Genomic DNA, 22343 nt, shown 5'->3' with positions numbered 1-22343 from the left:
ATGGATCATAATCTGGAACTTAGACACCACAGCAGAACTTTTATTTTACAGGTTTTTGTTATTCAAAATATTAGTTATGGAATTATCATGGCCTTTAAACTGTTACACTTCAAACCATTTTGAAGATGGCAAGGCCCAGTAGCAAAATAGGATATATCATAGCATTATCTTAAAACAAAAATCTCATTACATTTTCCTGGAATAAATATTCCCAACAGATATCAATGAAATGAGCAAATCATTGCAAAAGATAACTGATAAAGTAAAGAAACACTAACCGTCAATGTTGAATATGTTCTGCACTCAAAAACTTTTCTTGGATACTTTGAGGTAGAGTTTTAAATATTTCATCTTCAACGATTAATTGATGCTTTTTCAAAAGCATGCAGTTTCCCAGTTCTGGTGGTAGCATCCGTAGACTATTGGCATTTATTTCAAGTTGACGAAGTTGTGTTAACAGTCCAATCTCTGGAGGAATAAATGTTAGCTTATTTTGTGATAGTCTAAGGATGCGTAGTTTTGTGCAACTGAACAATTCTAATGGTAGTTCAGAAATTTTGTTGTGTTCAATTGTAAAATATTGCAGATCCTGGAGGTGCGAAATTTCTGGAGGAATTTTAGAAATGTTGTTGTAGCCTAGTTCAAGTTGTCTCAACTTAGTTAGTCTGAACAAACTATGTGGCAATTCAGATATTTTATTTTTGTTGAGGTTCAGTGTTTCTAGAAATATGACCTTTCCAATCTGTGGTGAAATAGCTTCAATAGAATTGTAGCTAAGTTTCAGAGATGTGAACTTTTTAAGATTCTGAAAACTTGCAACTTCATTAATAGCTGTAAGGTTATTGTCTTTTAAGTCCAACTCCTGAAGATTGCTTAGACTGAAGACGGCACTCGGAATCCGGTCAAGGCTGCATTGTATAAGTTTTAATCTAGCAAGGGTGGTAAGCTTTCTGAAATAGTTAAAAGACAGTAGCTTGATGCCTTGGTTATGTATACTAAGATGATTAAGGTGACTGGCGACATCAACAACCGCCATAGGAAATTTTTCAATATTTGATCTCAAATGAAGCGACTTGAGACCCTCTAAATCCCGAAATGACTGCAATGTAATGAAATTTTTGCTGTCAAGTTGAAGGTTCCCTTCCAGATATAATTCTCTAAGCTTCTTTAAGGTGTACATCCATTGGGGTATCTCTGGTACATTATCAAACCTTATTCGTAATACAAACAATGAGTCCTTCACAAATTGAAGGGCTTTTGTCTCCATTTTCACAGTGCTGTTTAAAATCCACATCTCTCTAAGCAACGTTAGCGTGGATATTAAGGGCTCTATGGTTACATCTTTAATTAGTTCTAGTTTCAACACTTCCAAATTGACTAAGTCGTAAATAGCTGATGGAATTCCTGGTAACATAAACAAATGCAGTTCAGTTTTGCCGTTTACGTTCACAACAGTGCGCTGTAAAAGTTTTTCTTGTGTCCATTCATAATTCAAATTGATTTGCAGCAATCTGTTTTCACTGACATCTGAAAGGAAGATGGCAAATTTTCTTGCATATAATGTATCGTACTGATCTATTAAATGCAATAAGAATGCAAAATCATTTTTTACATCAGGTATATCATTAATATCAGTTTCTTCCCGTACATCCTCAAAAGAATATTCCTTAAGTTTGTAATAAAAGATCCAGTACAATGTATAAGAGCAAACAAAATTGTATAAAACTATGACAGCAATGTATGCATATGAAAGCATATTAAACATTCTTAATAAGCCATGGAGGCAGAAAAATCTTGAAAAGCCAGTAACATACAGTATATCTAGGCATTCAATGATATATTTCATTTTAGGAGTTAAAATTGCAACATAAATCAGGATAACAATAGCTTGTACAAAACGTAAAACAGTTTGCCTGATGTACATGCGGTAAAGAATGTCACCATTTTCAGTATGAATTCTAAACTTCTTGACTTTTTCAAATAAAGCTTTTGCTTGTTCTCCTTCTTTTTTATCTAAAATGGTGACCGGCTGATTTCCAAAAACTCCTACAGCTCCTTGAGTCTTTGAAGATGATTTAGACAACGATACTTTTACTTCAGTGCTTGCTAACTTAAGGCTAGGGCTTTTTGTTGCTGATGGCAAATTAGATGAAGCAGGACCTACAAATTTGATTTCACTTGCTAAGGAGACATCTTGCTTTTTTGAAGGAATCCTGGTAGGTTTTGTGTATTCAGAGTGCTCATAAACCGTCTCTGACAGTGCTTTTGTTGTCCATGGTGAATCTAAACATTTCACAAGCACAGCAGTAAAATGTTCAATTTTGGAACTAGTGCCTGGAAATTTGAACCAGAAGTTAGCACATGCCATGAAAATGAGTGTGTGCAGAAGCACCATGTACGGAAAATATTTAGAGTACCATAAAGTTGCTGTATCATAACACCACTGATCAATCATATTATATTGTTGCCTGTCCAGGAGAACCCTAGGATTTGGATGAGTTAAATATAGCTTTTCCAAATAAGATGCATTCCATGTAAGAGTATCCATTTCAAATCCATATGGCACAGGGATGCATATAATTCTACTTGCAGAAGACATCTGCAAGAAATATAAACATTTAAAATCAACAATTAGTTCTACAAAGTAGTGATTTAAAGGTACACAAGAATATACACTGTCTGAGATAAACAAAATGAAAATGACAGTTGAAGGCATATATTGACATTTAGTAAAAGCATATTTATGTTTGATAAGGAATCTCACAAGCTTTTTTGAATAGGGCTGGTTATTGTAAAAGTGAACCTTTTTTCACCATTAGGAACAACCACAAAACAAAGGGAACTCTATAACTGGTATTTCCTGCCCTTCTTCCACCAGACTACTAGGAAATTGGAACCCTCAGTACATGAGTCATGATAATTTCTTGCAAAGCACAGACAAAGCAATAGAAACAAGTGTCCAAGTGTGCCTCCACATACAAAAAGTCTATACCCACCATAGACATGCAAAGGGTACATACAGAAAAAGTTACTCACCATATTGAGTTCTGTACTCCTAGTCCATAGTCCCCTTTTCTCCATCCTTGTGGGGTGCACATCGTTGGGGATGGGACTGGAACACATTTTGCACAGGACCACAAATGTGTAATTCCACTTTAAAACTTGTGTTGCGTGAGAGGTGCATCAGCATGGGCGTGGCAACCCTGCTGAAACCGCTTACCAGCTACAGCCGTCAGTCCTTGCAAACTGCTAGATGGGTCACCCGACTAACTATATCTGTATTGGGGGACAGCGGGAGTGGCATATGGAGGAAAGGGGATGATGAACTAGAAGTACAGAAGTCACTATAGTGAGTAACTTTTTCTTTGTCCTACGTCCCATCCGCTTTCCTCCATATCTGTCAGAGATTACAATGCACCAATCACACAGGGTGGCTGGAAGCTAACTCTAGGCAAAAATGTTCTGTAGAACCGTCTGCTGAAACATAGCATCGGCTCTAGCTGCGGTGTCCAAGCAATAGTGTTTTCAAAAGGCAGTGGGAAAATACCAAGTAGCTGCCTTACTATTCACCACCCAGGGAATATTCCTCTGGAACTGCATTTGCATGAAGGCCTTTAGACACTGGGCCTCATTACAAGGTTGGCAGTCCGGTAATAACGATACCGTAAGGCATTACCGTCATTGTTTACCGGACCGGCCCATCACGACCTGCAATTCCGGCCCTACCGGCATCGACAGGGACCCCCTGTGGCCGTGCACCACCATACCGGAATGCGCGCGGGTGCAGTGCCAGTAACACTGGCATGCTGCAAGGAAGAGGACATTACAAGTCACACGGACATGCACATACCGGCATCCAGATGCCGGTAAGAAGAGCCACCATGATGTCAGCAATATCAGCATCGCAGATCACCCGTTAATAGTACACTGCTGTGTTCCCAACTGCCACAGGTACACACAATCAGCACAGGTGGAGGCAATGGAGACTGGCCCTGCACAAAAGGAGCACACCCACACACCACACCCCTTCCAAGACCAAAATGATTCCACTTGCAGTTGCGATACTGGAGCTGGAAGACATGCCTACACTGCTACTCCTTGATCAGGCAGTACACCAGGGATTACAGAGGAGATGCAGGAGGAGAAGGAGGGTGAGACTGCCCCAGCAAATTCCACCAGTGCAGGCAGTGGTTCCCCACAGGCAGTTACCAATCCCTCGCATAAGGGCCAGTCCGTTCAACTTAACCCATGCACAGATCCACACCCTGTACCGCCCGAACAGGGACACCATAACCACCATAGTGGATCTAATACATGAAGACTTGGTCAGCCTGATCAACATCCACACTGACATCCCCCCTCTGCTGAAGGTGGTGTCTGTGCTCCACTTCCTGGCCACAGGCACCTGCCAGCACAAAGTGTGCCAGCTGCATGGCATCTCACAACCATGTTTCTCCGGTGTGCTAAACCAAGTGCTGGATTCACTCCTAAAGCATGCAAGGGCCTACATATTCCTACCAAGGACAGTACAGGAGGTGAATTAAACCAAAATAGCATTTCATGCACTGGCAGGCATGCCCATTGTCATTGGGGCCCTCGACTGCAACCACGTGGAATTGGTAGTCCCGCATGCTGTGGAGGTGGTGTACCGCAATTGGAAGCTATACGACTCCATCAATGTGCAGATGGTGTGTGATGCCAGCAAGATGATAACACATTGCTGTGCCAGATACCCAGGATCCATGCATGATGCAATGGTGCTGCGGAACTCCTCGCTACCCCACTACATGGAATGAGATGCTGCCCGACGTGCCTAGCTGCTGGGTGAGTCTGCACTCTGGGACATTGGAGTGTATTATGGGAGGGTACATGCATATGCATTCTTTCTGCTCCCTCGGCCATGGGAGTGTATTTTGGGGGGGTTGGGGGAGGGGTACATGCATATGCAACATGTCTGTCCCCTGGGCCATGGGAGTGTTCTCATTGGGGTGTCTGGACACTGACTATGCTGGCAAACACTGTGCCCATATTCATCCAAATAAGATGCATGACACAGACAGTGGAGGCCGACATACTCTGGCTGCACTCCAATGTGTAAATGTCAGACTCACAATCAGCGCACACCCCTGAACTTGTCCACTGGACATCACCTGACCGGACCCACAGGACCACAATGCACCATGATGCAGTCACAAAGCGGGTCCATGAGGGCTTTGCAACAGTGGCCCAGATACTGGAGAGAATGGACAACACCAAGGAGCAGTGGCATCCTGCGGCATCCGAGCCACATCCATCCACTTCCTCAACTACCACTCCTGCCAGCTCAACACAGACAAGCCCTGTGTGCAGGTCCCTGTGCACCATGCAGCGCACAGACATGCAACCCCCTCCATCAAAAAGGGGGCAGCAGTAGCAGGGGTACCCTACACGTGTTGACTGTCAGTGTATTTGGACACATGTTGTGCTCTTGATGTGTGCGGGTGTAGGGGGTGGAGGGAGGGTGTGTGTGGGGTTTTAGGGGGTGGGGGAGGGGTTGTGTGGGGGTATTGGGGGAATAGGGGGAGGTGGTGTATGGCGGTGTTGGGGAATGGGGGCTAGGGGAGGGGGTGTGTGGGTGTGTTGGGGGTGGAGGAAGGGGGAGGGGGTGTGTGGGGGGGTAGAGGGTTCATTCATATTGACAATACTACCTGTTCAATACACCCGTTGTGAAAAATATTCACATGACTGGACATTGCTTCTTCAGCATGTGTCAATTTATTGCATGACAGTGTACAGTGCCCATTTTTCCCCAAACCCAGTGCCCATATTGCCCCAATCACAGTGCCCAAGGTCATACATCCATAGCACCCTCTGCATCCCAGTGCATCAAAAACTATGGAATATCACTGATTGGCGCGCTGCACGTCCCTCATGTACATCGCGACCTGGCCAATGTGCAACGTCTTTTCCTTCCTCATCTTCAGCTTCACCTGGTGGTGGCTGGTCCATGTCAGGTGGCAGAGGTACGTTCCACCGGATGCACATGTTGTGCAGCATTACACATACCATGATGATCTTGCCCACCTTCTCAGACCCGTAAATGAGGGCGCCACCCGACCTGCTGAGGCAGCGAAATCGTGCCTTCAACAGGCCAAAGGTCTGCTCTACGACCACACAAGTGCGTGTATGGGCACGATTGAAGTCCTCTTCGTGCCTGTTCTGTGGATTTCTGACAGGGGTGAGGAGCCACTGCTTCAGGGGATAGCCAGCATCACCTGCATGGGAGCACAATAATGTATGTGTGAGGGTATTTATTCAATTCCATTTGTGCTCAGGCTGTACATCGTTCATGCTCATATGCAGTATATCGTCAATGGCAGCTATTTACTTCACATCTGTGCAACTATCTGCCCTGTACACAACTTGGAAATCCCTGGTGCTGGTCTTGGGTGACGTTCACGACTTAGGGGCCTTGACATTGGAATCCCCAACCACCCAGATGGAGTAACAAGGTCCATGATGTACTCACATGTGAGGGTTGTGTGGCAGGGGATGAGACCAAATGCATGTTGTGCAACGTTTGATGCATTAGGCTGTTGCCCAACATGATACAGCTTGTTTAGACTATCATACTTCTGGAAAATTGTTGACGCCATGCACGTGTCCCTCAACGTCTTCACACTAGTCACAATGGCACAATGTGATTGTTGGTAGGGTCTGCCAGTGTAGGGATGTGTATGCAAGGTACCAACAGGCACCTTTCTGTGCCCTATTTCCTCAGGAGCATCCAGCCAGCTGGGTGGGCAGGAGCCCAACCCCCGACCGTTGAGCACGATATCACAGATCGCTCGTTTCACATGTGATGCCCGATGCAACTTTTGATGCACCTTCAGTAACGGTGAGCTGACCCACACGATCTGATGCCGTTCTGAAGCCAGACCTCATTTAGATTTAACGAATCAGTGTCCAGGCTCTGTACCAGTGCAGATCCGCCATGAGAGAAGGCCCAAAATGGCAGCTGGACCAGTTGTTTACTGGTTGCTTAGCAACCACTACCAATGCATACAGCACCCCATTGGCTGCCAATAGAACTTCCTGCACACATAGACGCCAGAAGGCGTGAGCCACCACCTGTTCCAAGGCACTCATTACAAGGCACAATCCTGTCTGTGCCTGTAGTCTGCTTGCAGAGCCTAGGGCCAGTGATGATGCCAGTCCACATATCCTCACAGAAGGGAAGAGTTTGCCGACTTACCATTGTTCTAAGGCCAAAGCGCTCCCATTGAGTACAGTTGAACTAAATATCCACTGAGTAGCCATCGCTGAACTAGCCTACTCTGTGCAGCTCTACGCCCAATACCTGCAGCTCCTGAACTAACAGACCCTTGCCAATAATACGGCACTCATATGGCTAAAAACACTCAGTCAGCCAACTGATGCAATTTGAGCTGTACCACACTGTCAGCTTGTGTCACACTAACCTACTACACTGTGGTAACTGCATTTTGAACTAGCCTATTGTAGTAACTGTATTTTTGAACTAGTCTACCGTGGCAACTGCATCTTGAACAAGCCTACTGTGATAACTGCATTTTGAACTAGCCTACTGTGGTAACTGCATTTTTAACTAGCCTACCGTGGTAACTGAATTTTGAACTAGCCTACCGTGGTAACTGCATCTTGAACTAGCCTACTGTGATAACTGCATTTTGAACTAGCCTACTGTGGTAACTGCATTTTTAACTAGCCTACCGTGGTAACTGAATTTTGAACTAGCCTACCGTGGTAACTGCATCTTGAACTAGCCTACTGTGATAACTGCATTTTGAACTAGCCTACTGTGGTAACTGCATTTTGAACCAGCCTACTGTGGTAACTGTATTTTGAACTAGCCTACCGTGGTAACTGCATTTTGAACTAGCCTACTGTGGTAACTGCATCTTCAACTAGCCTACTGCGATAACTGCATTTTGAACTACCCTACTGTGGTAACTGCATCTTGAACTAGCCTACTGTGATTACTGAATTTTGAACTAGCCTACTGCGGTAACTGCATTTTGAACCAGCCTACCGTGATAACTGCATCTTGAACTAGCCTACTGTGATAACTGCATTTTAAACTAGCCTACTCTGGTAACTGCATTTTGAACTAGCCTGCTGTGCTAATTGTAGCAACCCACTGGGCTTATTATCTCTGTACATGGCCACACTAAGAAGAGTGGCACTCACTATGGCCCCCATCCTCCCCCTCTTCGACAACATATCACCTTCCAACCTCCCACCTAATCACTCCCTTTGACACTGACGGTAGCCCCCCTCTCATCGAACCACCCTTGTCACCAGCTGAATGGTTCTCCAAAAATTGCCACCCTCCTACACCTCTCATCCCATGCCCCACGTATCTAAGGAACACAAGACTAGGCTCCCGCTCTAACACAACCAATGACTATAGTCCCCACGCCACATGTTCCACACTCTTGAGAAATGCAAGACTAGGCTACCGCACCCCCAACATCAAGCCCAAAGTTCCTAGAACTCTCAAGCTGCATATAGGGGATATCAAATCGCTGCCCCCCTCCTCAGCAGTGGCACTTACTGACACTCTTAACAACCACAGTCTCTCTACGCCATCTGAGAGCCCACTAAATGATTCAGTGACTACTGCCTCGATTGCACAGACCACCACTACCTTCAAAGGTGCCCTTATCAATGCGTGATCACTAGTTGCTCACACACCTGATATTGCAGACGTGATCACTTCAAACAATCTGGACTTCTTTGCAGTTACGGAAACTTGCCTACATCCTGCTGCCGGCCCTTCACTCCCAATTGCCATCCCAGATAATTACTCCATCATCCGAGCAGACAGAAAATCCGGAATTGAGGACCGGGTGGCCATCATTGCTAAAACCAACTTAAACATCAGAGAAGTTACTAATATAGACATCTCATCAACAGAGCTTCTATCTCTTAAACTCCCACTATCTAACTCCCACTATCTAACTCCCACTGTATTGGGCTGTGCTGCTGCAGCGCCCTTGTCGCTGTCTGTATCCGTGCCTATGGGGGACAGAGAGGCAGGGCATCTGTGATGGGAGTACTTGCATCATGCATGCATTGGTGTTTGTGCAGTTTGGGCCTTGTGGTTCGTTGTTGGCGTGGGGGACATGGTGCTTGCAAGATTGGGGGGGTAGTATTGGCATCCCTCAGGTTTAGACATGTTTTCCATGGTGTCTGCTGTGAGGCCAACAGGTGTGCTGTGGCTTGCGTGCTGTGTGACATGTATCGGGTGTGTATTGGGTATAGGAGCCGCATACAGCATGCGTTTTGATGTGACAGTGGTGGGTCCAGCATCTCGACAGGGATTTGTGTATGTGTGTATGATGGGCCATGTATTTGCCCTCATCAGAATCACATTTGTTGGCCTACATTGCACTTTGGATGTCAGGTGTTTGTGGGGACTTGTGTGGTGCGCAAAGGGTCACTCACCTTCATCAGCCGATGATGGGACTCCATACTGCGCTTCACCAACTCCTTCAATGGCCTCCATGTCGATGATGGAGCTACAGGTCTCCTCCCACCTCAACAGCTTTATGGGGGAGTTTGGACCGCCACCTGTTGCCTGCCCCTGGCTGCGGTTGGCCAATAAGATGTTACGGACTTGCAGGCGCAGGTCGTCCCACCGCTTCCTGCAGTCCTTTACAGAGCGTGCAGTGGTTCCAACCGCACTCACCTTTCTGGCAACCTCCTCCCATATTATTTTTTTTTTCTATAGCTGTGCTGGACGGAGCAGGTCAGCACAAAAAACTACATCCGCCTCCTCCACTACCGTATCAGCGAACATATTTAGCTCATCATCGCTGAAATGTGGTTTTCGCAAACGTGCTGCGCCTTTCTTGGTTGACTTTTGACATTGTCCAGCAGTGGGGATTGGGAAGTTGGGTGTCCAGGTCCTGTCTGCGGAGGATTGCAATGGATTGTGTTTTTTAAGATGGCCGCTGGTGCATTTCCTGCTCCGGCGCGATGACATTACTTCTGGTACTGTAATGACGGTACCGGTAATGACGGTACCATTATAAGCTGTACCGTTATTTAGGGTGCCAAAGGATGTGGGAGAGGTTTCAAAGCATTCCTTGATGCCGCTATCAGGGGGGTGAGGGACTTTAGCGGCAAGGCGGTGCATCCGTTACCGGCATGCAGGTACACGCGTGCAGGCAGACTCGTAATAGTAAGTTGTTTGGGGAGTGGGTACTGCACGGACACGTTCATACCGGGATGCCGGTAATGTCTGATTTTTACTGCCTATCTCGTAATGAGGCCCACTGTCTTTGTGTGAAATTTGTATGCTTCCAAGATGCAGGAAATGATCCATCGTGCAATGGTGGCTTTTGATGCCTAAAGACCAGACTGTTGTCCACCAAAAGTAATAAAAAGGATGTCTGCTTTTCTGTAAGAACTTGATCTCTCTAGGTAAACTTAGAGAGCATTCTGAACATCTTGCAAGTGTAACAACCTTTCTCTTTCCTTTTGAGGTGCGGGAAAGAATGTAGGTAAATCAATCTCTTGATTGAATGAAATACCGTGGAGGGCTGCGATGCTGATAGAGCCTACATTTCACTGATTCTTCTAGCTGAAGTAATTGCAACAAAAAATGCTGTTTGCTACGAAACCAGCCTTATGTCTGCCGTTGACATCGGTTCGAACTGCTTATGCAATATCGCTGCCAGGACTATGTTGAGGTCCCAAACCAGTTGAGGTCTGGATACCGGTGGGTGAAGTCAAGGTAGGACCTTGAAATGTCTTCTGATAACTGGATTAGAAGCCAAAACATTAAGGTATGGCGAACTGTCTTAAGCCCCAACCACGGGCACGTATGTACGACAAGACTGAATATTAATGCCAGTTGAAGCCAGATAAGGCAATAAAGACAAAATGTTGTTTACTGTGGGCTGAAGAGGATTCAATGAATGCTCCAGAATCCAGAAGCAGAAACAAGTCCACTTACTCTTATATCGTGACCTTGTCCTGGCCCCCTGAATAATTTCCATGTTCTGACCTGAACTACCTTAATGAGCAAAAACTAGCTCTAGTTAAACTCAATGATATCAGGGAGGGGTGCAAGACCGGCCCACCTGCTGAGACAGAAGGTCCTGAGTCACTGGGAGTGATAGAGGATCTGACACCTTGAGTTGTAACAGGTCCAAATACCAAATCCTGGTTGGCCAATTTGGTACTACTAAGAGCAAACTGCAATGGTATGATGTTCTGAATTTTGTGAGTACGTCCGGCATTAGTGGCAACAAGGGAAATATATGAACAAAGAATTAGGGAGGAGGGGCACTACTGCGTAATTCCACTATTGTGTTTGATGTCAAATATATAACTTTACTCAGAAAGTAATACGTTTCAAATAACTCAAAATGAATGCTTCAGGTGCAAAAGGGAGTAGTCTCCGGGCCTATGGAGAATCAAAAATACAAATTCTAATCAAGCTAACCTATTGTTGTCAACAGGTGACCCAAGTGCACGCCACAGGACATACAGTCTCTATATGTTTTCATGTGTTAAATTGTGATTCACGTGTATACTTCAATACTTAGTAACAGGTTTTACTCGAAAATATTAAATGCTGCAAAAGGTTGTACAAGATTAATCAGTGATTTATTATGTGAGTGTAATCATACGCACAATTCGTTCATGTCAAAAATAAAAATAAAATTGTTGCTTGGTTGTTTCTAACAAAAGATTTCACAAATCCAAAGCAAGGTAAACATCACTTCTCCTTATCGTAAAGCAAAACACCTTCATAATTATAATGTTTTTAAACAGTCAACTCTAGTATGACATTGTTGCAGACACGTTTCGGATACACAAAATCCATCTTCAGCGCTTTAGAGTTGAATATTTCACGAAAAAGGTAATTGCATTTACATATTCCTCTGCGTGCCTATCGTGAATAACAAATTACAGTGTTACTACCTAGGTCATTTTTCTCTATAACAACTCCATATTATATTCACCAGCTAGTACCATACACTCTTAATAAACACTAACCTCAGGGGTTGGTACTTGATTTAGGGAGGTATTTGACCTGTGAAATAAAGTGTCACCAGCTAGTACCATACACTCTTAATAAACACTAACCTCAGGGGTTGGTACTTGATTTAGGGAGGTATTTGACCTGTGAAATAAAGTGTAAACCGTTTTTGGTAACTGTGTGTCTCCTCGTGCTAGGTTAAAAGGTCTAGATTCAATAAGTGCAAATTTGACTGGTAAGCGTTCCTGTGATACTTACCCTGTGGTCTCAGATGAAGGGCCCCCGGGCAGTTTTAGTATATACACTCTGGGCTATCACTGACCGGCCATCTGTCTCTCTGAAATAAACAAAAGTAAACAGGGCTACATTACAGCCCATGGTGCTTATGCGTGTATACATTCAAGTGTAAAAATACAGGTATACTTGTCATCAATAACCGTGCATTTCGGCCGGTTCGCATACATTCATCATAACAGTCACAGCAGCGGTTGTAACAATGTAATTCCGAGTGGATCTATGTCTTAATGGTTGCAGTAGTGGCTGTGTTTGTGCAATCCAAAGAGGATGTGATTTGAGAGACAGATGACCGGTCAGAGATAGCCCATAGTGTATACACTAAAACTCCCATGTATTCCTCCTCTTATGATAGACTCCCAGGGCAGTATTTGTATTTCTGGAGGAGGGAGTCCGAATTGTCAGTTTCAAATTTGAATTTGGGTGTTCCTTATTGGTCTGTGTGTACAGAATGTAACACTGACCTCCCAAAAACACCTTCCTGGCCTGTGGAAGAGTCCTGACTATAGTGCTTGGTGAATGTGTGGACTGAGGACCACGTTGTTGCCGCACAAATATCCTTAATTGGGACTCCCCTCTGTAAAACAGAGGAAGTAGCCATGCCGATGGATGAATGTGTTCTGGGACCCTCTGGGGGATCTTTTCTAGCCAACCTGTAGCATTCAGAGATTGCAAGGGTGATCCACCTAGATTAAGGTTTGTTTTTCAAACTGCCAAACCCAACATATGCCCGTATATTCAATAAAAAGTTTATCGTCTTGTCTCAATTTAGACCTCCTGGAAATATAGAAACTAAGTGCACGCTTTGGGTCAAGGTAAAATGATCTTTTAAGTTAAATGAAACTCAGATACAATTTTAGGTAAAAATGTGGGTTTGACCATAAGAACCACTTTATCCTTAAAGAAGACTGTATAATGAGGCTTGCAGGACAAGGCTTGAAGTTCACTCAGCCTATAGGGTGATGTAAGGGCCACTAAAATAATGGTATTTAAAGTCAACAACCTTAAATAAAAATAGTGTATAGTCTCAAATGCTGCACACATTAGGAATTTCAGAACTAGGGTGAGATCCCAAACCGGGACTTGAAAGGAGACCGGAGGAAATACATTTGTAAATCTCTTCAAGAATTGTATAACCAGTGGGATCTTGAAGAAAGATAACACGCCACAGGTGGGAAAACTGAACTCCCAGTGCACTAAACCCTGACCTTGGTCAATCAAATTGCCAGCCGCAACGACTAGTATAGTGTTTCTATCCTGACACCACAGTAAAGTACATCCCAAAATCGAAAGTACTAGTCCAATACGCTTAGCAAAACAAATTATTGTTTATTCAGTTTTCCACAGCAATCTGTTGCACATTTTGTTCAAGAGCGGCCAACACGTGTTTCGACAAATTGTCTTTATCAAGGCTTCCAAATAATCCAAAATATTGCATCATAAAATCACAAATCAATCAAGTCATGTCCAATGAGCCATTTTTCAATAGAAAATCTTAAAATCTTTTTTTTAAATAAAATGAAAGTAAAAACAAATTCATAGCATTTGGAATAAATTGGTTTCACATACCAGGATGGAGTTGGGTATGTAGTTGAAGTAACAGACAAAGCATGTACAAATATATAAGATTAACCGATTATTGAGCGAAATATCCAATTCAAATTACCTTTAAACATATGTTTGTGTCAACCAATTATGGCATTCAATGTGCTTACACGTTAGTCATGATGAGTACAGTCCTTGTGAGAGATCTCAGATGCCAACATAACATGCAAGGATTTAATTTCACCAAAGTTGGTGTCATAGTCACATAACTAAAATACTGTCCAACCCCTGCTTGAGGTAACATGCGGGTGACACCCTTAAGACCGTGTGAAAATGTGTGCTTGCGAATCAAGACCAGGGGAATAAAGAATGCTGAGTGAAAAGGTTGTTTGTTCAAGGTTTCTGGAATAAAAACTCACCAAAAGAGCCCCTGTCAATGTGTAAGTAGATGGCATCAGAGGAAAGTCGTTAACAGAATACAAACAAATTCGAATGAGGAAAAAAAGGACTTAGAATGTATGGAAATGGTGTGTTCTTACCCCTTATAATGGGTCGAATCTGTCTGCCACACTTGGAATAGTTGTAAAGTAGCTGTTTGCTGTACTTTGTATAATTGTAAAATAGCTGCTTGAAAGAGATGAAATTGGACATGTATTAATAAATATTGTCGGCGTTCATGGTTATAAGGGGTAAGAACACACCATTTCCATACTTTCGAAGTCCTTTTTGTCCTCATTCGAATTTGTTCAGGAATACCAAGTTCGTATTCTTTTAACAACTTTCCTCTGATGCCATCTACTTACAGATTGATAATGGCTCTTTTGGTGACTGTGTATTCCAAGAACCTGGAACAAACTACCCTTTCACTCAGTATTCTTTATTCCCCTGGTCTTGATATGTGAGCACACATTTTCACGCAGTCTTAAGGGTGTCACCCGCACGTGTCACAAGCAGGGGGTGGACAGTAATTTAGTTATGTGACTATGACTCCAACTTTGGTGAAATTAAATCCTTGCATGTTATGTTGGCACCTGGAATCTCTCACAAGGACTGTACTCATTATGACTACTACTAATAATGTGTAAGCATATTGAATGCCATAATTGGTTGACACAAACTTGATTTATGTTAAAAGGTAATTCCAATTGGATATTTTGCTCAATAATTGGTTACTCTTATATATTTTTCCATTCTTCTTCTGTTACTTCACCTACATAACCAACTCCACCCTGTTATGTGAAACTAATGTATTCCAAATGCTATGAATTTGTTTTTACTTTTATTTTATTTAAAAACATTTTTTGTGGTTTTCTGTTGGAAAATGGCTCATTTCACATGACCTGATTGATTTGTCATTTTATGATGCAATATTTTGAATCATTTGGCAGCCTTGATAAAGACAATTTGTCGAAACACGTGTTGGCTGCTCTTGAACGACATGTGCAACAGATTGCTGTGGAAAAATGAATAAACAATCATTTGTTTTGCTAAGCGCATTGGACTAGTACTTTCAATATGGTTTTGAAGAAAGATACCTCTTCAGAGGAGTGCTTAAAAATATATAGCGCTGCCAGATAGCCTTTAATTGTACCAACGTGGAGCCCCAGATTAGCCAGGTGTAACAAGAATGATAACACCATAGGTGTACTGCATGTAAAAGGAACCACATTCTTTTCCCTGTACCAGCTGCAGAACGTGTTCCAACGGCAGCGGTAGAAGCACTTTGTTGCTGGCCTTCTGGCTGAAAGCAAAATGTCCATTAATTCATCTGGGAGGTGCCAATCCTTATGTCTCAACCTCTCAGAAACCATGCGTAAAGGCTGAGTGTCTTGACCTCTGGATGGAGAACACCAACCCTTCTCTACTAAGAGAAGGTCCTCTCTTTGTGGAAGACATATTGGAGGGCAGATGGACATGTCCAGAAGGTCCAGTTACCACGTCCTCCTGGCCCAATCTGGAGCATCACCTCCTGATGATTAGGATCATGGATTTCCTGAAATTTCTCACCCTCCTGATGACATGACGGCGACTGGAGGAAACACGTACAGGAGTGGAAACTCCCAGTCCACCTCGAACATGTCCCTTAGAGCTCCTCTTGCGCGAAATTCCCTGGAGCAGTACAGTTCGCCCTTCCGGTTGGCACTGGTCGTGACCAGATCCACTTGAGGGGTTCTCTAAAGGGTCAAGATTTCTTGAAGGACTTCCTGAGCTAGTTCCCACTCATGGGAGACTGTGCTCTTCCTGCTCAAAGCGTCCGCCTCCATGTTCTCCTCTCCAGCTAGGTGAACTGCTGATAGAGAGATTCCTTCCTGAATTGCCCAGTACCAGAGCTGCATTGTTTCTCTGCACAGTGGTAGGGACCCTATGCCTCCTCTTTTGTTGAGGTAGTACATGGCCACTGTGTTGTCTGTCATTATCAGGACATTCTTTCCCTCACAGAGAGCAGAAAGACCTTCGGTGCTTATCTGATTGCCCTCAGCTCCAAAATATTGATGTGTAGTTTGGACTCTGATGGAGACTAACAACAGCTGATTGCCGGATCATTGGTGTGGGCATTGTGAATGGGGCATCCCTCACTACAATTATGTCCGGCCATGGTTGCCAAAAAGGTTCTCCTTTCAAAATGTTTTCTTGGTAGGTCCACCACAGAAGATCTTATGCTACTCTTCTTGGAACCTGAAGGAGGTCTGACATTTTGCCTGAGAAAGGTGCCCATTGAATCCTGAGAGCCCATTGGAGGGATCTCATTCTCAGGAGAGCCTCTGGCACTAGGAAAATGTAGGATGCCATGAGGCTGAGCAACCTCAGAAAATCGAAGACTGGAAAACTCTGGACATTTTGGAATTTGTTGACCATCTGCAGAATGTCTTGAGCCCTCACCTCGGGTGGCAAGGCTTTTCCCAAGGAAGCGTCTAGGACAGCTCTAGGACAGCTCTGATGAATTGGAGCCTTTGGGATGGTATCATGTGGGACTTTGGGACTTATTGAAGTTGAGGGGGAAGCCTGGTCTGTGGATACAGTGGCATGCTGTGATGTTGCAGGGCCTGTTCGGAAGATTGAGCCAATTTTCCTGAATGGGTAGATGTGAACCCTGCCTCTCGTGGGACTCGATGCCACTAACTACCACCATCAACTTGATGAAAACCCTCGGGGAGAGGTCAGCTCAAAAGGAAGAACTCAAAACAGAGTGCCTCAGGTACTTTCTGTGCTTGAGATGGATTGGTACATGAAAGTAAGTATCCTGAAGGTCCAGAAGCTGGAGGGCCTGAAGGATCTGAGAAAGTGGGATCATCTTGAACCTGTCCTTCCTGAGGAACTTGTTCTAGTCTCTTAAGTCCAAGATGGGTCTCAATCCTCCATCCTTCTTGGGTAGCACCTTGCTTCTCTAGCAGGGTTAAGATTTTGTGCATAAGGAGCAGATCTGGAATTCCGAAAGAGCTTTTCCCCGGTGGATGATCCTGAGGCCGTTTTTGAAAGGGAAGGCAGTAACCCTGGGCCACTGTTTCCAATGCCCATGCATCTGAAGTAATACCCCGCCATTCTTTCAGATGCTGTGAGAGTCTGCCCAACACCGTGATCTTGTGAATTAAGGTCTCCGAGAGGTTTTGAGGCGGCTGATGCAGTGGCTGCAGGTAAAGCAGCCCCTTTCTGGGCGGTCTAAGCACCTCTACCCCATCCACCACAGGGAAATATTTTTGGACCTCTTTAATTCGACAGTCCTCTCCCTCTTCTAACTGAGGAGTAATAGCAAATGCACCAGCCCCTCCAAGCTGTACCAGTGGAGTGAGTAGGTGGCTGTTTGAGTGCTTTGCCAAGGGATTTGGCTGCAGCTTTTAGGTCTGTAGCTTCTCTAGGCCCTCGTCAGCCTTGCTACGAAATGAATGAGTGCCATCAAAGGGCATGTTAAGAAATCTGGGCTGTACATCTGGTGCAAAACCAGACTCTTAACTGGGCAAATCTGTGCGTTACAGTGCTAGCCGCAATTGCTCTGCTGATACTGTCCACATAGTCGAGACCAGTTTGGAGGGATTCGTACATCGCATCTTTCCCATCCTTGACAATGTTTAAAAAGCTGTCTCGCTCTTCCCCTTTGGGGATATGTGCCATCGCTATACAATCCCATAATGTGAAAGTGAACTTGGCCAGTGCACACGTGGCATTTACTGATTTAAGGGCCATACTCCCTGCAGAGAAAACCTTTCTAGCCTATGCGTCATAACGCTTGTCATCTGTTTCCGGAGGGGTCGTTGGGTAGTCCTGTTGTCTGGATGTAGAAGTGGAAGCCTGAACTACCAAGCGTTCAGGAGTTGGGGGTTTTATTACATAGTACAGGTCACTACTTGACGCACAGTACTTGCTGGTTTGTTTTTTGTTCACAGCTGGAAGTAACTCCGGCGTCTCCCAGTTGGCATTAACTCTCTTTTTCAGAGCCACATGGAATGATAGAATAGAGTCCTCCTGGGTTCCCTTGTGCGGAATATAAGTTAGGTCATCCTGCTCAAATAATGGTGCAGGCCTACTCCATCCCAGATATTTTATCACTCTAGACATCAGTTGTCTATAAGATCCATCAGCATGGTCCGAGGGTTCTGGCCTGCCAAACTCTATTTCTGAGGATGTGTCCAATCCACCTGCAGATTGAAGGATGTCATGTAGGTCCCTTAATCGTGAATCCTCAGAAATTAAGGCCTCTGGAACATTCTGTGTCCCATACTGCAATCCAAATGGACTAGATTCATCTGAAGATGGTTCATTATGCTCATAAATTGAGTAAAGGGATTTGAAAAAATCCTTTGTTGGCAGTGGAGTGTATATTTTCTCGACATCCTTCAAGGATTTTTGGATTTACGTCGACAACTTTGACGGTTGTGGTGTCAAAGTTTTCTTAGAACTCGACATGGAGTCTTTCGGAGCTGATGGCGTAGATGATTTTGGCTTAGATTGAGCCTTTTCCTTCGCGGGAATCTCTGAGAGTTCTCGAGGAGTTTTCTTCTGGACACACGGGCCGAAGGGGGCACAGGTTTTGTCCCTTGACTTCTTTTTGTCGTGCTTGTCGACACTGGCATGGCTCTTATATTGTTTTGATGGGGTCGAGGCTGCTTTCTCAAATACCTTGAGCAACTTTAGTTTCAACTTCTCCCACTCGGCCAGCGAGGCCGATTTGGTCGGGCACGAGACCCGTTCCAGGGAGGAACTGGATGACGAAGATGGCGACCTGTGGCACCTTTTATTCGACTGCCGTGAGGTAGAAGACAAGTGGTGTGAGCCACTGCGTGATCGGGACCTTTAGACAAGGAGAGTTACTCTCGACTCGCCGGAGGATCGCCTTTTCAATGGGGTTGTCGAACGGGATTTATGGGACCTACCTTCAGCTAGCTTGCCTTTACGCTCATACAGGGATTTCGCTCTTTCAGAACCTTCGCTCTCATCAATAGGCAAGACACACACTCTGAAGTTGAATGAGAGGATCCCAGGCACCATAGATACACCCAATGGGGGTCTGTGAGGGACATTTTCACCCCACGGTCATGGCACTTCTTGACCCCGATCTTGGAGTAGATGATGCCAACGACAATGCCATTTCACTAAAGAAAAGGTTTCTTATTCATGGAACCAAAGCACGCTGATAATCCAAAGCGTTAGCTCTCGAACTGTAGCCAATGGTCTCTGTGAGCGGTATATACCTTCGATGACATTGACACCGAGAAGGAGGCCCTTGAGGGACATTGAGCCGTCAGGCATCGACGCGCAGCGCCCCAAGCTGGATAACTTTCAGAAGCAACTAAAGCTGTATATGGAGATATCATAAGATGAGGACTACGTGGAGGGACACAATCCATTCAAAGCCTTCTTTTTGTTCAACTCGTCATCAGTCGAAGAATGAAACAAACAGTTTCCTTCAAAGGGGACATCTGGGATTTCTTTCTTGAATGTCCTTGTTACAATGCGTTGCTCTGACCCAACCTGTGCGTTGCATGTCTCCCACAATGTTTAGGGCTCTGGAGGCTGTCTCAATGCAGTGCATGGATGCCTCCTGTAAATCCTGAGCTATTAGTTTAGCCTTGGTCAATCCAGATTTAAAAGTGACTAACTTGTCGTGAGGTAAGTACTTCTGAAAATTGACACAATCATTTTTGCATTATGCCTCTAGCAATCTGTCTTCCTTGGATAGTGGATTGGAGCTTTGGTTTCCGAAGGAGGTAGGCTGGGCCATCTTACCAAACATAGTTGCCACTGCAACAACAGAAGTCTGATGTCGAGGGTTTGAGGACAGGCATGGAGGATATGACTGTGGCTCTCGATACCGAGCCTCAATTCTTTTGCTGGTTGCGGGCGTTGAGTGAGGACTATTCCACAGACTTTTGCCAGAAGCCAAAACATCCTTCTGCAAAGGAATGCTGGACTTATGTGCCCTATTAAGCGATAGTATGCCAGATAGAACCCCAGGTTCAGCATTGGATTTCTCTGGCATGGGAAAGCCCAAGAAGTCCTAGACACCCTCACATTCTGCTATGGAATGTCTTTGCTGATAGTGAAGCTTCCTCTTTGCACTCTACATCATTATCATTGGTGTCTGCCAATGTGTCAGAGACCTTTACGTGTTCTTGAACCAACGAAGTTGCCCATTGAGACATGTCTGGAATAGGCATCAATGGAGTCACCATCTCCGAGGAGGATAAACCCGGAGGGGCTGGTGTCGATGTATATGGAGAGCAGGCTGCACACGAACCACTATTGACGTGAAAGGTCCTACAAGCATGATTGGCACTTGTGGGGTAGGAATAGTCTGAGGTATGGCTTCCCTGATAAGGTTTTTAAAATAACCTACCATTGGTTCTGAGTGCATTACTCTTTGAAATCGTTCAATTAATCTATCCTCAAAGTTTGATGCTAACCCAGGCACCGCTGAAGGCGTCCAAGAGAAGGATGATGAGGTATCTCATGAAGAGGATGGCACCGGATACCAGGTAGGGTGACTTGGCAGAGGAGGAGCTCCGAACATGCACAATGAAGATGGAATGGGGTATGACATCGTCAAAGTTGTCATTGGGGACCAGCCAACCCTCACAAAAGCCTCCTTGCTGACTGTTGAAGGAAGCAGAATCTGAGAATATTTTGAGGCCAAAGAGCGACTAGATTCTGGTGAGGAAATCTCTTATATCTCCTCTGCCGAATGAGACACCGAAATTGAAGAGTCCTTCAGCTTGTCTTGCCCTTTGGAGGTCATTTTAGGGAGAAATGTTTGCTGTTCCTATAATGGCGTCACTCCCTTGTATGATTGTGAGATGGCCTCATTAGGAGCGTTAGAAACACGGGGAGTCTTACTCAACGTGGACCTCACTTTTCTCTGAGACCCCTGAGGGTTCTCCAAGTGGACACTGGTCACTTTAGCCAAGCCCTTCGAGCGTACTCTATAAGGTCGATGGCTTTTGATGCTGAGGCGTCACCTCAGGTCTGCAAGAGCTAGTGCTTAACCCCAAAAGGTCCTCTGTGTTTCCACCGGTAACAGCCTGTGAGACCTCAGAGTATGGAACCATTCGATGTTCCTGAGGGAACCTCAGGGCTTGCACTGGTAGAAGCTGACTTGGTCTCGGAGCCCACTCCGGTAACACAGTGGCTAGCTGCTGAAGAACTTGTGTGCCTCCCACTTAAGCGGGGTGCCAGACTTCACAGACGTCTTGAAGCCTTTGAAGAGACAAACTCCTTGATGTGTCCCGGTGGCAATGAGCGGAACACTTCCCTCCAGCTTGCCAATCTTCTTCGTAGAGCCTGGGGAAAAAACATGTCATACAAAGTACAGGCCACTCACCGATGGTCGGGCCCTAAGTACTCCAAGCAGCATGTATGGGAATCCACCGCCGTGTAATGCCTGCTGCAGGAAGCACAGGCTGTGAATCTCGTTACGCCTGTCATAAAAAAACTGGTGCCGCCGGGAGCAAAAGGAAAAGATGGAAATAAAGCAAAAAACTGCTTGAGGAAATAAAGTACTGTGTAAAGCGTCCAGTCCCATCGAAGCAATGAAAAGGACTGATGGGTGTTGCTGGTAACCCAAAACCAAAAGTTTTAAATGGGAATGATACATTTTTGGTGCTGAACAAAAAATACTCTGGTCCCGTCCCCAAGGATTGACAATCCTCAAATATGGAGGAAAGGGGACATGACGTAGGTGTACATAGTTCCTTCTTTCCACTGAGACAGATTGGGCGCCTATTGCAGTGATGTCTGTTTCAAAATTTGGCACATGAATTCTCTTTCAGGGGGATTTTATTGAGGATGATTTTTTCCTCCCACTTCTCTGACCTCCTGACAGGTTATTGTTAGTTTATGCCTCAACTGACTCACTTTAAACAATGCCATATAACATTTTCCAATGCAGATCCTCATGATATTTGTCACCAATGACTTGGCTCCCAGCATGGTTGACCTGTCTGCACACCTTGTGACACTTTCTTTTTTGGCCCTCGGAAAGGGTTTCACTGCTAAACAA

General features: G+C 44.8%; 1 pseudogene; it reads right to left on the bottom strand.

Annotated features, from left to right (window-relative positions):
• Positions 1-280: 280 nt before the first annotated feature.
• LOC138558564 (volume-regulated anion channel subunit LRRC8A pseudogene) lies at positions 281-17962 on the bottom strand (annotated as a pseudogene).
• Between the last annotated feature and the right edge of the window lie 4381 nt (positions 17963-22343).

The sequence above is a fragment of the Ambystoma mexicanum genome, chromosome 1q (genome assembly GCF_040938575.1).
Source record: "Ambystoma mexicanum isolate Mex_15411 chromosome 1q, UKY_AmexF1_1, whole genome shotgun sequence".
NCBI lineage: Eukaryota > Metazoa > Chordata > Amphibia > Caudata > Ambystomatidae > Ambystoma > Ambystoma mexicanum.
This window is presented reverse-complemented; position numbering and strand designations above follow the sequence as displayed.